We start from the raw sequence: 9,592 nt of genomic DNA on the forward strand, positions 1-9,592 counted from the left end.
AAATACTCAGTAAGGGACCCACTACTAGTCCCACTAGGTGCCTGTTAACTTCCTATCAGAGTCCTGTAACTGGTACCCAATCTCTGGCACGTTCCCGAACACGTGCAACATGCGCTCTCGTAGGAACGTAACTCTGGTCTTCGGTGTCCCGGGGGACACCTAGGACAATCGGGATGCGAGGACCCCATCGAGTCACTCGAGTCATATCTATATCCATGCTAGACTGGTGTCCCGTCGGACCACACAGTCCTAAATAGGTGGTGATCCCGAAGGACACCCATGCAGGTACGACTCTAATATGTTAAGCTAACAGGTACCCTAATCACAGCATACATACACATGGCATCATCATATAATCATAACAGATTAATCATCATCTCACTCTCCATCTCAACACCCGTCGTACAGCCATAACAGTTCTCGTCATCACAACATCATGCTATAATATAACCATATCATCAATCGCATCATACTATCATTAATTTCATGCATCGTACAGTCTAGTCCTCAACATGCACAATTGAAGGTATACGTGATCTCATAATTCTAAACATGGAGCTAGTAGTAGAAATCTCTTACCTGAAGATTTACTTGGCGAGTTCTAACCGCGAGGCAAGTGTGCTTTCCAAGCAACGAGGTCCTAACTGTTTAATACGCCAAAATTTGTAATTAAGTCACCAACGACTAACGGTTCAAAACTCAGTTGAAATGACTTACCCTAGAAAGAGGTTGCAATGCTTGAGCCCCTACTGAAGAAATCCCACGCTGCAGCAGTTACTTGGTCCAAGACGTCCCTTAAGGAAAATAATTTAATTTAATTCCAAATTAAATTATTTAGTGCCCAAAAACATTGAGTCTTACTGGGTAATGCCAAAATAATTAATTTAATTACCAAAAATTGGATGGAAGGAGTCAAATTAGGCTTGGCGGCTCGGCTGGAAAAAGGACAGGGACCGGCTCGGCTTGGAGGTTGAAGATCGGCTCGGCTCGCGACGCAGACAGGCGCGGCTCTTGGTGCAGACAGACGCGGCTCGGCTCGGTATAGAGGCTACGCACGTGCGGCTCGCACGCGGGCACTGCTCGGCTCACGGGTGCACGCAGTTTGGGTTCCGAGTCGGAGGCACGCGGCACGGGCCGGGCTTCGGGTCACGGAGCGGGGGCTTCGGTCGGGTCGGGTCCTCGCGCAACGAGGTGCTAGCTTCCGGATTCGGGTGGCGCGACGGCTGCGGGTAGTCTGGCTACACCACGGCTTCGCTCGGCGACGGCTACGCTGCGTCAGATCGAAGCGGCGCGACACGGCTGGCTGACGAATCGGCTGCGGATCGCGAAGGGTGACGCAGGCTCGGCTTCGGGCGACGGCTGCGAGAGACGGGCTGCACCGGCGGACGCTCGGCGTGCGCGGATCAGCTTGGACGAATCTTCCGACGTGGCTGGAAGCTCGGCGACGGCTCGGGTGGACTGCAGACTCGGCTGCGCTGCTGAACAGAAAGGGGAAGGCTTGGCGGCTTGGGTTCGCGGCGGCGGCGGCGTGCGGCGGCTAGGGTTTTAATTTTTTTTTCTCCCTTTTTCTCTTTTCTTTTCCCCTCTTTCTTTCTTTGATTTTTTTTTCTTCTTCTCTATGCACGAGACCCAAGGCTTTTATAAAACAATATCTCTTTTCTTTTCCCTTAAATAACCCAAACCAACCATCTTCTCTCTCTCTCCAAATCTCACCAAATTCAACCAACCCTCCTTTCAATTAACATTAATTCACCAAATAATTTCTAAATACTAAAATAGATAAAATAATATAAAAAAATACTTAATAATTAAAAAAATGGAAAATCCCAAACTTTAATAAACCGAAAAATTCAAAATGATAAGGTTCTCCCAATAATTTGAATTTTCCAAGACCATACATAAATATTAATAGCAAAATGAACAAAAACGAGTTTGTTGGGGCGTTACATACTCCCCTCCTTAGAAAGCTTTCGTCCTCAAAAGCTCTAATCCTCGAACAGCTCGGGGTACAAGGCTCGCATGTCCTCTTCTCTCTCCCACGTGGCCTCTTCAACTCCATGGTTCCGCCAAAGAACTTTGACCAGTGAAATTTCTCGACTACGAAGCTTCTTGACCTCCCTTGCCAAGACCTCGACAGGCTGCTCCTCATAGCTCAAGTTCTCGCTGATCTGCAGTGGCTCGAAGTCCACCACATGCGTCGGGTCTGCGACATACCTCCTCAGCATGGAGACATGGAATACGTCATGCACTGTAGAAAAAGATGGGGGTAGCGCCAAGCGATAAGCCACGGGGCCAATCCGCTCCAGTATCTCAAACGGCCCTACGAAGCGTGGACTCAGCTTCCCCTTCTTCACGAACCTCAGAACACCCTTCATAGGTGCTACCTTCAGAAAGACCATGTCTCCCACTTCAAACTCGAGATCCTTACGTCGTACATCAGCATAACTCTTCTGTCTGCTCTGTGCTGTCAGCATACAAGCTCGGATCTTCTGTATGGCTGCATTGGTAGTCTGCACTAACTCGGGGCCTAGCATCCTCTGCTCTCCAACCTCGCCCCAGCAGACAGGAGATCTACAGCACTTGCCATACAGAGCCTCAAACGGTGCCATACCGATAGTAGCCTGGTAGCTGTTATTATAGGCAAACTCCATCAGATGCAGATGAGAGTCCCAACTTCCTGAAAACTCTAGCACGCAGGCTCGCAGCATGTCTTCCAAAATCTGGTTCAATCTCTCTGTCTGACCATCAGTCTGAGGGTAGAATGCCGTGCTGAAGTCTAACCTCGTATCTAATGCAAGTTGAAGTCCTTTCCAGAACTTTGATGTGAAGCGAGTGTCTCTGTCTGAAATGATGGATACAGGTACTCCATGTAGTTTCACAATTTCTGTTATATATAACTGCCCCAACTTACTAGCAGTATAAGTGGGTTTCCCTGGCATGAAATGGGCCGACTTCGTGAGTCTGTCGACAACAACCCAGATCACTGTATAGCCCTTTAGGGTCTTGGGTAGTCCCGTAATAAAATCCATCGACACACTCTCCCACTTCCACCCTGGCACACTCAACGGTTGCAACAACCCGGCTGGACGCTGCCTCGGTGCCTTCACCTGCTGGCACACCAAGCACCTACTGACAAAGTCTTCCACTTCCCTCTTCATGTTCCTCCACCAATAGACATTCCTGAAGTCCTGGTACATCTTCGTGCTCCCAGGGTACATGGTAAACGGGGAACTGTGAGCCTCAGACAAAAGCTCTGTCTTGACTGCGCTGTCTTCCGGCACACACAAACGTCCCTCAAACATAAGGCCATCGTCAGAGGATATGGAAAAGTTCTCACCTTGCCCTGTCTCTACCATACGACGCTTCTCGACCAAGTAAGGATCATTTAGCTGGGCAACGATGATCTTTTGCCTCAAGGTTGGCTGAACTGACAACTGAGCCAACTGTGAGGTAACCTCCCCTACTGAAACTGCAATCTCGGCTCTCTCAAAATCTCTGAGTAAGGGGGTTTGCTTGGTGATCAGCGCTGCTGAATGTGCAACCTTCCTACTCAGCGCGTCAGCCACTACATTTGCTTTACCTGGGTGGTACAGGATCTCGCAGTCATAGTCTTTCACCAACTCGAGCCACCTCCTCTGCCTCATGTTCAACTCCTTTTGAGTGAAGAAGTACTTCAGGCTCTTATGGTCAGTGTAAATCTGTATCTTCTCACCGTACAGGTAGTGCCTCCATATCTTCAGTGCAAAGACTACAGCTGCCAACTCCAAGTCGTGGGTAGGGTAGTTCTGCTCATGAATTTTCAACTGGCGGGAGGCATAAGCAACTACCTTACCTTGCTGCATCAGGACACAGCCCAGTCCCTTCTTGGAGGCATCACTATAGATCACAAAGCTTCCCGACCCATCGGGCACTGTCAGGACTGGTGCAGTCACTAGCTTCTGCTTGAGCTCCTGAAAGCTACTCTCGCATGCTGGGCTCCAGACAAAAGGGGTTCCCTTCCTGGTCAACTGTGTCAACGGGCTGGCTATACGTGAGAAGTCTTCCACGAACCTCCTGTAGTAACCTGCCAAGCCCAGAAAACTTCGAATTTCACTAACTGTGGACGATCGAGGCCAGTTGGTCACCGCTTCAATCTTTGCTGGATCCACAGAAACTCCCTCACTGGAAACCACGTGGCCAAGGAACGTCACCTTCCTTAACCAGAATTCACACTTGGAGAACTTGGCATACAACTTGTTGGCTCGAAGAGTCTCCTGAACCTGGTGCAAATGCTCCTCGTGCTCAGCCTCAGTTTTAGAGTAAATCAAGATGTCATCAATGAAGACTATGACAAACGAGTCTAGGAAGTCCTTAAACACCCTGTCAATCAAATCCATGAACACTGCAGGGGCGTTAGTCAAGCCAAAAGACATCACAATGAATTCGTAATGTCCGTACCTCAAACGAAAGACCGTCTTGGGAATGTCACTGACCCTAATCCTCAACTGGTGATAGCCCGACCGCAGGTCGATCTTGGAAAAGACAGTGGCTCCCTGCAACTGATCGAACAAGTCATCAATCCTGGGCAAGGGGTAGCGGTTTTTAACTGTCACCTTGTTCAGCTCTCGGTAGTCAATACAAAGGCGCATCGACCCATCCTTCTTCTTCACGAACAATACTGGGGCTCCCCAAGGTGACACACTGGGCCGGATGAAACCCTTGTCCAGCAACTCCTGTAACTGGACCTTCAACTCTTTTAGCTCGACTGGAGCCATTCTGTAAGGGGCCCTCGAGATAGGGGCAGTGCCCGGCTCTAACTCGATGGCGAAGTCTGCCTCTCTGGGAGGCGGAAGTCCTGGGAGTTCATCGGAGAAAACATCAGGGTACTCCCTTACCACTGGTTCGGAAGATAGGGAAACTTCTGGCTCTCTAATATCTACTACGCTTGCCAAGATGCCCCAAGTACCCTGGCTGAGTAGTTTACTAGCCTTCATGGCTGAGATGACCTTGGGTATACATACCATGCCTGCCCCACTAAATTTGAAACTAGATCCGGAGGGAGGGTTAAAGACAACTTCCTTACCAAAACAGTCTATATTTGCATGGTTAGCTGACAGCCAATCCATGCCTAAAATCACGTCAAAATCCTGCATGTCTAACACTAGTAAGGTCACGTCTAACATATGATTCACTATCTCTACCCGACATGCTTTTATTTTTTCTTTGGACAACAGGACCTCCCCAAATGGAGTAGAAACAGACAAAACACTACCCAAAGGTTCTACCTCCAAACCCACATGCTGAACGAAAACAGAGGATATAAACGAGTGGGATGACCCAGAGTCAAATAGTACAAAAGCATAATGCCCCAAAATTGGGAGCGTACCTGTCACCACTGTACCAGCTCGCTCGGCCTCCTGCCGGGTAGTGGCAAAAACTCTCCCCTGCTGGGAAGCAGAAGGCTGGTGCGGTGTTGTCTCAAAGGGTTTCCAAGGACACGCATCAGCAGTGTGCCCCGGCTGTCTGCACCTGAAGCAGACTCCACTTCCAACCAAGCAATGACCTCCATGGACTCTCCCACAAGTGGTACAGGCGGGTAGCTCTCTCAGGGTCCTCCCGGCTGCTGCAAGCTCTCGTCGGTGTCTCTGAAAGACACCTCCTGACCTCAGAGTCCGCTGCGGTATCACGTCAGGCTGCGTCTCCACCTTTCTCTTCTGTCCTAAGGTTGTCCCTCCACTGGCAGCCTTAGACGAATCAACTCTCTCATTCGGGCTCAAATCCAGTGCTATGCGTAATGCATCCGCATGAGTGGCTGGCCGGAGAGCTCGAACGATGCCCTGAAGGTCTAGTCTGAGACCTCTAACGAATTTCTCAGTCCTGGCGGCCTCATCCCTTACCACATCGGGAGCGAAACGGGACAGCATGTCGAACTCGGCGTCGTACTGCTCCACAGTCATATCGCCTTGCTACAAGTTTAGGAACTCTTGCAGCTTGGCGTGTTTCACATTGGCGGAGAAGAACTTGGCGTAGAAGTTCTCCTTGAACTGCTCCCAAGTTATCTTGCTGACGTCGCCCCCAGCATTCTCTCAGCAGTCTCTCACCAGGCGGTGCCCCTATCCTCCAAGAAGAAAACTGCACACTGCACCTTCTGGTCTTCTGGGCACTTCATGTATCGAAAGATAGTCTCTATGGACGTCAACCACATTTGGGCCTTTGTGGGGTTATCCATGGATCCGTCAAAGGTCTTAGGATTATACTTCCTAAAGTCTCTTAAGTGCTTAGCCTCAGCCGATAGTTGAACTGGCACGGGTTGAGCTTCCTTAGGGGCTGGAGGAGTGACGGTTTGGGCCTAGACAGGGGCGGCCTGGTTCTGCTGGGCAGCGAGGAAAGACGCTAGAGCAGCTTGCAGCATGAACTGGTAACGCTGCTCCATCGCGGCGAGATCCGCCTGGGTGACCGGTGCGTTAGGGTCGACTGCCGGCACAACAGGTTGCTCCTCCGGCTGGCCACGACCGGCTCCTCTGCCTCCCCTACCACCTCCTCGGCGTGCACCTCTACGTGGCGGCATTCTCCCTAAAATTCACCAACAAAACTTTTCACCACAAGGACTTAACACACCTATCTTTAGGTCTAGTCTATTTAGGCAAAATTGTAATCTTAACATTAGCAAGGCTTTAGACATACCTGGCGAGTGCCGAAGGACCGTATAGCCATAGGGTGAAGTAAAACCAAAACAAAACAATGACTTACATCGTAGGTCAGTCTACAGAACCTAAAACACTGTGCTCTGATACCAACTGTAACAACCCAACTCCTTATACTGAGTCGAAGTCATTACTAAATGTAGAACAAGTGGTTTAAGTCATAAAATTTAGTAAAAACGCATAAGGTTTGAGAAATTTATTTATGAACATCCAAACAAAGTAACATGCAAAAATGATATTTCGTTCTAAAGTCCTACTCGGGCCCTATCTACTTTAAAAAATGGTAAATAGTGAAAAATACTCAAACTCAGGTACTAAAGTCAAAAACAAGAATAAGCGGAAGCAGAAATCCCTATGGCTCGCCACGGTCACTTCTGGTCGCTCGCCAGCTTGCCTTTGCCCTTACCTCGTCCTCTACCTGAAAACATGACATGAAGAGAGTGAGTATAAAATACTCAGTAAGGGACCCACTACTAGTCCCACTAGGTGCCTGTTAACTTCCTATCAGAGTCCTGTAACTGGTACCCAATCTCTGGCACGTTCCCGAACACGTGCAACATGCGCTCTCGTAGGAACGTAACTCTGGTCTTCGGTGTCCCGGGGGACACCTAGGACAATCGGGATGCGAGGACCCCATCGAGTCACTCGAGTCATATCTATATCCATGCTAGACTGGTGTCCCGTCGGACCACACAGTCCTAAATAGGTGGTGATCCCGAAGGACACCCATGCAGGTACGACTCTAATATGTTAAGCTAACAGGTACCCTAATCACAGCATACATACACATGGCATCATCATATAATCATAACAGATTAATCATCATCTCACTCTCCATCTCAACACCCGTCGTACAGCCATAACAGTTCTCGTCATCACAACATCATGCTATAATATAACCATATCATCAATCGCATCATACTATCATTAATTTCATGCATCGTACAGTCTAGCCCTCAACATGCACAATTGAAGGTATACGTGATCTCATAATTCTAAACATGGAGCTAGTAGTAGAAATCTCTTACCTGAAGATTTACTTGGCGAGTTCTAACCGCGAGGCAAGTGTTCTTTCCAAGCAACGAGGTCCTAACTGTTTAATACGCCAAAATTCGTAATTAAGTCACCAACGACTAACGGTTCAAAACTCAGTTGAAATGACTTACCCTAGAAAGAGGTTGCAATGCTTGAGCCCCTACTGAAGAAATCCCACGCTGCAACAGTTACTTGGTCCAAATATTAAAAATTTAAATACAGATTAATATTTGGAAGTATATGTGATATAATCGTCGGTTATAGCTTTGAGAAAGATCTTTATCTTCTTTAAATGTAATTTAAATATTAAAAATATGAATACAGATTAATATTTGGAAGTTTGAAATTGATTGAAATGGTCAAGGTTGTAAAAAGTCAATTTGTAAAAGGTCAAAATGTTGACTTTTGACTTTGAAAAGTCAAACTTTGATCGACTTTATATTCAAATGTGATTTGAATTTTAAAAAAATGAATGTGGATTCATGCTCGGAAGGTTAGAATTGGTCAAGTAGATAAAATGGTAAAAAGTCAAAATATTGACTTTTAACTTTAACTAGAATAGTCAAATAACCATTTTGCTCTTTGACTAAAGTTAGTGGGAAAATCCAACATTTTGTTGGATAATCCCAGTAACTCTTAGTGAGCTAAGTGAAAGCTCATGGTTATGACACCAAGCTTATTAAGACGAATTGGAATTAATGTTGATTAATTCCACTAATTGTTAGTTGAATAATAGATGTTAAGTTTTTATAAATAAATTACAGGCATGTAATTTGCTTATAAATAGACCATTTTTCAAATTTAAAAAGACTTTTGCCATTTTTTGAAAATTTAAAAATTTAAAAATTATTTCATTATTTTTCTCTTTATCTCAACTCTAAATTCCAACCTTCCAATTTTCATCTCTTTCTCAATTCCCTTCAGTTAACGAGTCTCACAATCCAATTCTAAGTCTGAAAAATAGTGGATCAACACTAATGGTGGTCTCCGATTTAAGTTCATGAGGAAATATTGAGGAATCGAAAGGCTTCGTGGGTAAGTTTTTCATTAACCCTATTTTCATTTTAATTAGGTTTTTTAAGCATGTTAATTGTGTTTAGAGTAAAGTTCCATCTTTATTTCCACTGCATATGTTTCGTATTCCATCAAAGAGAGATTAGGATAACCTTAATCCCCTATCATGGTAAACCATAGCCCAAACGAGGAGTGACTTCAATAGCCATAAATCTTCTTTTGTTTCGTTATATTTATAAAAATTAAAAAAAATGGTATAAAAAGCAAAAAAAAGAAAGCACACTTTTTCTAATTTATTTCCAAACAAAGTGTTTTTCCGAATTTTTTTTAAATAATGTTTTTTTAAAAGTAACTTAAAAAATAGGGTAGAAGGCAGACAAAAATAGGATAATCTGGGCGAAGTCGTGTACCTGTTACTCGACTTCAACATGTGAACCCCACAATTTCTTTTTTTAGATATTTAATAATATATATATTAAACATATTTAAATCTTCAAATTCCAATTTTCAAAAATATCTTTTCTGGTTAAATATATTTCTAATTTTAAAAAATATCTTTACAAATTTCAAATTCCAATTTCTACAAATATTTTTTAAAATTCCAAATTTTAATCTCCAATTCTTTTAAAAGAGATATATATTAACAAAATATGTTATTAAAAAAATATATTAAACAAATATTTGCAATCCACCTATATTAACAAAATATCTAATTATTTTTTTTAGAATCAAAATGAAAAGTATGGTAAGAATAATTCTAAAATTATATATTATATTTTTTAATAACATATTTAATAAGATATCTAATTTGTAAAGATATTTTTCAAAATTGAAAATGAGAATCTGGCCATTTAAATATT

At 44.7% G+C, this 9,592-nt stretch overlaps 1 long non-coding RNA gene across 1 annotated transcript; it reads right to left on the reverse strand.

The window, feature by feature from the left end:
* Window positions 1-578: 578 nt before the first annotated feature.
* LOC127143892 (uncharacterized) lies at window positions 579-1,588 on the reverse strand. Its single transcript, XR_007815462.1, has 3 exons — window positions 893-1,588; window positions 718-794; window positions 579-644 (listed from the first exon to the last, which is right to left on the reverse strand). It is a non-coding gene; the product is annotated as an uncharacterized LOC127143892 (long non-coding RNA).
* Window positions 1,589-9,592: the final 8,004 nt, after the last annotated feature.

This window comes from Cucumis melo, chromosome 11 (genome assembly GCF_025177605.1).
Source record: "Cucumis melo cultivar AY chromosome 11, USDA_Cmelo_AY_1.0, whole genome shotgun sequence".
In the NCBI taxonomy this organism is placed as follows: domain Eukaryota; kingdom Viridiplantae; phylum Streptophyta; class Magnoliopsida; order Cucurbitales; family Cucurbitaceae; genus Cucumis; species Cucumis melo.